The sequence below is a fragment of the Orbicella franksi genome, chromosome 5 (assembly GCF_964199315.1).
Source record: "Orbicella franksi chromosome 5, jaOrbFran1.1, whole genome shotgun sequence".
NCBI classification, from domain to species: Eukaryota; Metazoa; Cnidaria; class Anthozoa; order Scleractinia; family Merulinidae; genus Orbicella; species Orbicella franksi.
Window position 1 is genome coordinate 14,828,582 of NC_138149.1, and position 6,319 is coordinate 14,834,900.

The 6,319-nt window shown below is 36.4% G+C and overlaps 1 long non-coding RNA gene across 2 annotated transcripts in view; it reads right to left on the reverse strand.

Moving 5' to 3' along the window:
* Positions 1-224: 224 nt before the first annotated feature.
* The window catches only part of LOC145488393 (uncharacterized), a 17,493-nt gene continuing 11,398 nt past the window's right edge, over positions 225-6,319 (reverse strand). The window contains exons 3-5 of one of the 2 annotated variants that reach the window (XR_014049504.1): positions 1,456-2,161; positions 777-888; positions 225-454 (exon numbers count right to left, since the gene is read on the reverse strand). This is a non-coding gene — a long non-coding RNA (uncharacterized LOC145488393). Of the gene's footprint in view, positions 455-776; positions 2,162-6,319 lie in introns of both variants that reach the window. The other variant, XR_014049503.1, reaches the window with a different exon arrangement.

The window sequence follows — 6,319 nt, forward strand, 5'->3', positions numbered from 1 at the left end:
AAGGCTGTCGGTAGAATGTCAAATTTTGCGACTCTTTCTTTCTGCAAAAATACTAATCCTGCAACTTTGCTTAAGACCCAGTTCTCCATTTCGTGTTGGCAAAATATTAATCTATGCCATGCCCAATACAGGGTATCACAAAATTGATTTAAGAGCAACATAAACCAAGCACAATAAATATCATTTTTAAGCCAAAAACGCAATTGTTTAAATAAACCATGACATAATGAGTAAACTATCTCTCAGAAAAACTGATTAATTTAACAGACACTTTAAATAATTAGTTAATACATGTATCATAGGTGTTTCTTAATAATGTAATACAGTTCATCTGTCACAATGTTGCAGCTACAGCTGTATGATATTACTTCTCTCAGTATGGGTTACAGAACTCAACTTCCAAGTCAGTTTGTTCAATGAACTTAGTGTAGAAATTAATATGGCATCAAGTTGTCTGTGAATATAGAGAAACCAAACAAAGCATTACAATCTTAAGTAATAAACTATTGAACTCTTTTACATGTATGTACAATGTATGTTTCATTGATATTGGGGATCTCTCAAAAGCTGCATCTGTGTTGATTTAATTTGCTCCCAGTGCATTTTTTATGGAACTTTTCACACATTAATATCTGTGTCATGACAGTGGTCTCTGTGTTCTACAACAATTAGTACACAAGAAAAATACACTCAGTAAGATATTGTTTACAATAAAAATCAATCCCTATAAGCAATCATAAGGACCTTGAATTTATATTTCTTTAGAAATATCTCACCTGGCCATGGTTGCTTTGAAAATATTTGATGTTTTTATCCAGGCTGCCCATGTGTACACTGTTGGTATATTGACTGACAGGAACAGGGATGTAATCATTCTGTGTATAGCTGCTACTTGAACACCACCAAACATACAAAGACATATCAATTATAATTTATAACCAACAGATGACATTCCTTTCGTTGATATACAGTGTACTTCATTGCTAGTTGTTTACTGAGTGTCTACAGTAGTGAATCAAATGCTAGGGGGATGGTACCAAAACTTTAACAGTGGCAGGCTCTACCCTGAGATGCAAAGCAAACATATATAACTGTTATGAACTTGGCGACTTGCTTTTGAGCGCACATGCAATTTGGTTTAAACAAGAAACTGGAACATTGCAGTACAACAGTGTGCACAGTCCCAATCAAAGGGCCATCCAGGCTGTCGAAAATCTGAAAATCAGACTTTGTCAGGATAAATACTGATGTTCTTGCTGACTTAATCTGAGTGTGCAGTTTCAGAAGATATTCACACCCAACACCTATTCATGGCCAGTTATTAGAAATTCCAAAGTGACAGGAGGAGGGAGTTCTTATAGAAAAAAACCTCCATATGGGGTATGAATCTTTTCTTGAAGAAAACAATGTCTGAGAAATCATTAATTACAAAATATGCTTTAAGAAATATCTTACCTGGTAAGGCAAACTTTCAGAAAGTTTTGTAATCTAGACTGGCTGGCCAGTTCATACACTTGACAAGTTGACACCGGGCATGTTTGTAAATTTATGCGCTTCAGCATTACATTACAATGTAGTCATGTAGTAGCATTGGTCAACTGAAAACAGCATAATTTGGTTGATTAATTTACACTGTACATTATTTGGTTAAATATTGATGTAAATCGTAGCACACCAACAGATGACTATTAAAATTAATTTACAGAACATACTGGCAGCTAAATCATAACAAGTGAAAAATCGAGCATGAGCCATTTACACGTACATGTAACAGCCCTCACCTCAGAACTGTCATAGATATAATATATTTTCAAACTTGCTGAAATTTCAGATTATTCAATATTAACATGCACATACATCTTTAACAGTGTGTTTGCTTTACATTCACTTCACACACAACTGGTATCCACAATAGGCAGACTTTTAAGTTTGCCTTTGAAAATAAATCGTGTCAACCAATGCATCTTTCATTACCTATTCTTGTGACAAAATGACACAAAATCCAAGTACAAGAAGTCATCAGCATAAAACTAACTTAATTACCTGGTAATGCTTACAGCACCTCTTACTGTCTGCATATGCCGTCCATAAACTGGTACTGCCTTGACAATACTCATTAATTTTCTGATCACATCTTTTAAAATGTCACTGTTAAATAATCCTGAAAAGGCAAATGCATGAAATGTTATGCCTTTGGCACTCACCACATACCTTTACATGATGTAGAATGTACACCAAGTCACGATCGACATTCACAATTGTTTTTACTTTCATTGTAACTTTTTTCGTAACTTTTTGCAGTGTCATTTTCCCTCACTTGAAGACAGGGCTTCCACATTAGGTGGTAATTCTCTATGAATTCACAGGGATTGATAAGTAGATGGTGACTAACTTTGGCAAAGGAGGCATTCAAATGTCAGATTTTAATGTTAAGTTCATAACTTTACATTTCTCTGTGTGTGTATATACATATAGGTATATATAAAAAACGGTTATAAAATGCCTCAAGCCAACAAAGAATGCCACTGCGTCAGGAGGATCAATGAAGATTCACAGTCCAAGCTTCACCGCAAAAATGAATTTAAAAACGTTTGATAAAGCAAGGACGGACAACTTCTGATGGTAAAAAAAGTTAAAAAGTTAAAAATTTAATAGAAAAACGTTTCGGTCTTAGACCTTCACTTAGTTTTCGTCCTTTTTCTCTTGTAACTGATGAAGGTCTAAGACCGAAACGTTTTTCTATTAAATTTTTAACTTTTTAACTTTTTTTACCGTCAGAAGTTGGCTCAAGACTATTCCTCTTGATCCTGGATTGGATTCACCCATCGCCACTGACAATCCATCTACAGTCAGACACATTCGACGGTACAATAAAGGTGCTAGGATTTCTAGGAAGCGCCAGCGTTTTCGTCAAAGGCACAGATTGCCAAACCCCGTCAATACAGAGCATCTACACCAGCTAGACCCCGTTAACCTTTCTAGTCTGCCTATTGGAGCAGATCAGGTTAACTTGCTCCAGAAAGGACCTTCCTTTTGCCCCACGCCCAAAGATATCAACTGGCAGAGCGTGTATGACGATTTGGAGATCTTTGAAGCCCAATTACAGACGGCAGCTTTCTTTATGGATACCAATCCTGATGACGACCTTCCAACCCCTAGCCATCTACCTCATGTTCCGAAAGAAAAGAAATGGAGACCTCCTACGTCCAGGTACCCTGAACTTGAACTTTTTTTAGCTAATGTAAGGCGTGATCTTATCAATCCTGAGAACATTAAGCAACCTAGAGATAATCTTTCACGAAAAGAACGTGTTGCCCTTAAGGAACTTAGAAACTCTAATGTAGTGATTCGGATACAGGACAAAGGTTCCCGTTTTGTTTTAATTGATGATAAAGAGTACGAAGAAAAAATGCTTGGTCAGCTCAACAATCAGCTGCACTACAAATCTTTGCAATCAGATCCTACCTCGAAGCATTTAGCGTTAGTAAGTAGTTGGTGTTCCAAATGGCTTGGAAAGGGTGAGATTTCCCCCGAAATAGCTAAGTGGGTTTTAAATAAGGAAGCGAAACCAGGAGTTGCCTTTGGGAACATTAAAACGCACAAAACGGGCAACCCGTTAAGACTCATTACCTCTTGTTGTGGTACGGCAATTGAGAACTTGTCGGCCTTTACCGAATTCTATTTCCAACCACTTGCTCGTAAATTACCATCATTTATTAAGGACACCACGGATTTGCTTAACAAAATAGGAGATCTTAACATGAGTGGCCCTTTCCCAACTGGCACCTCACTGGTTCCGTGGGATGTGGTTTCAATATTCCCCAACATCGATAACAAACTTGGTCTTACTGCAGTTAGGAAAGCTTTGAATGCTAGGGAAAACAAAATTCCGTCTACATCTTGCATATTAGAAGCCGTAAAAATCTGTTTGAAAAGCAACCATTCTGTTTTTAAGGAGAATTTCTTTCTTCAGATTCATGGCACAGCCATGGGTCCAGAAAATGCATGTAGTTATGCCGATCTAGCCATGGGTGAAATTGATCTTAAAGCTAAGTTTTCCGGTCTGATAAAGCCGTCCTTGTGGTGGCGTTATCGTGACGATGTCTTTGATCTTTGGCAGCAAGGCCTTCCTGCCTTACATCAATTTACTGATTACATTAATTCTCTATACCCTACTATTAAATTCGAGTTAGTTTTTTCTGAACGTGAGCTTCACGTACTTGATCTTACTTTACATCTTGTGGATGGGTTTATTAGAACTGATGTTTATTCTAAACCTACAGATAGTCATTTATATCTTCCACCTTCTAGCTGCCATCCCAAGCATGTCTTCAAGGCTATTCCTTTTGGAGTAGCGACTAGATTGAAGAGAAATTGCTCTGAAGAAACTTTCCTTGCCGAGAGAACAATTGAGTACAAGGGTTATCTTGTTAATCAGGGTTATCCCTCCAAATTAGTTGACGATCAATTCTCCAAAGCCTCCACCATTTCTAGGAATGATTTACTACGGCAACGCGGAAAACAATCGAAGAAATTATTTCCATTTGTTCTCACATTTAATCCTAATTTGCCTAATGTGAGTAGCATAATTAGAAAGCATTTGTTGATTTTGCAATCCAACCCTAAATTGAAAGAACTTTTCCCTCAAGGCTCTATCATACCATCTTTTCGTAGAACAAAAAACCTGAAAGAATTATTAGCACCATCTCGTTTTAAAACCGCCGATGAGGGACAAACAATTCAGCCAAACAATGGCTGCTTTAAATGTGAAAGAAATAGATGCGATCTCTGTCGAAATTTCTTTGTTGAATCTAAATCATTTCTAAGTTTTAAAACGGGCAGAAAATACACCATTCATTCAAGGCTTTCTTGTGATTCTAAAAACGTGATCTATTTAGTTTCCTGCGAGAAATGTTGTTTACAGTACATAGGATCAACTACCACCGATTTTCGGGTTAGGTTTTGTAACCACAAGTCTGCTTTGCTCACAAACAAAACCACTTGTGAGGTAGCAGTACATTTCAATAAAATTCCACACTCCTTGGATGATTTTGAATTCCAATGCATTGATCAGGTGCAGGCCCCTAATGACTCAGACGAGATCGATAGGTTTTTAATTACGAAAGAGGCTTATTGGAGTGCTCAACTGTTCTCTTTGGCTCCCCATGGCTTAAATAAAAGAAAAGAATTTCACTCCAAAAACAGAATCTGTTATAATTAACTTTCTCTTGTGTAAATATGCGTTCGCGCCATAAGGCAGTTCAAAGGCCCTTCCGTGGATTTTGTCAGCTTTTTGGGTGTTAGGTATGCTCAAAGGCCCTGCCTGGGATCTTATTACAGCTTATTGTTTAAGGGCCCCTCCAGGGATTTTGTTGTTTGTCAACCCTTTAATGCTCCAAAGGCCTCGATTTGGGATTTTGTTATTAACCTTGTCCAGCGTAAACGTAGGTTTCTTCTTTTTTTTTCAACTGCTTATCTTTGCAAACTATTTTTCCCGTTATATTTACCGCATTGCAAGAGTCCGTTTTATCTATTTTAACTCTTTTAGTTTTTAGGTTGAATTTAACCTAGTTCTGCAATTATCACGCTCTATAATGTAATTTATGCACAGTATTGTATTCTTTTCGTTTGGTCTATTAATTATCACCCTGTATGACGCAATTTATAGTACAGCATTGTATTTCTTGTTTTGCATTTTCTTCCTGTATTGTATTAATCACGATGTATTAATAGCACAATATTGTATTTTTCATTTCGTTACGTAATCTCCCACACTGTAACCGTATTTAAACTTAGTTTTCGTCCTTTTTCTCTTGTAACTGATGAAGGTCTAAGACCGAAACGTTTTTCTATTAAATTTTTAACTTTTTAACTTTTTTTACCGTCAGAAGTTGTCCGTCCTTGCTTTATCAAACGTTTTTAAATTCATATATGTATATATAATATATATATAGATTTTCAGAGTTGGATTATTTGGTCGAAGACATTTATTGCTACTCAGAGTTTCATGCTCCATCAGGCAACTGCCAAAAATAACGGATACGTAAGAAGATATACAAAATTTGAAAATACAGAACAATGCCCAGTGGCGTGACATGCAGAGATATGATTGGTAAAGCTAAGCAAGCACGGTCTTATCTTCGACCAAATAATCCAACTCTGAAAATCTACACATCGCTCTAGTTTACCTATTGAGCACTTTAGTAGCTGATGAAATCTTCAATTCATTATATTATTACATTACATATATATATAATGTAATAATATAATGAATTGAAGATATATATATAAAGTGTAAAATTTGATTTTCGTAGAACAG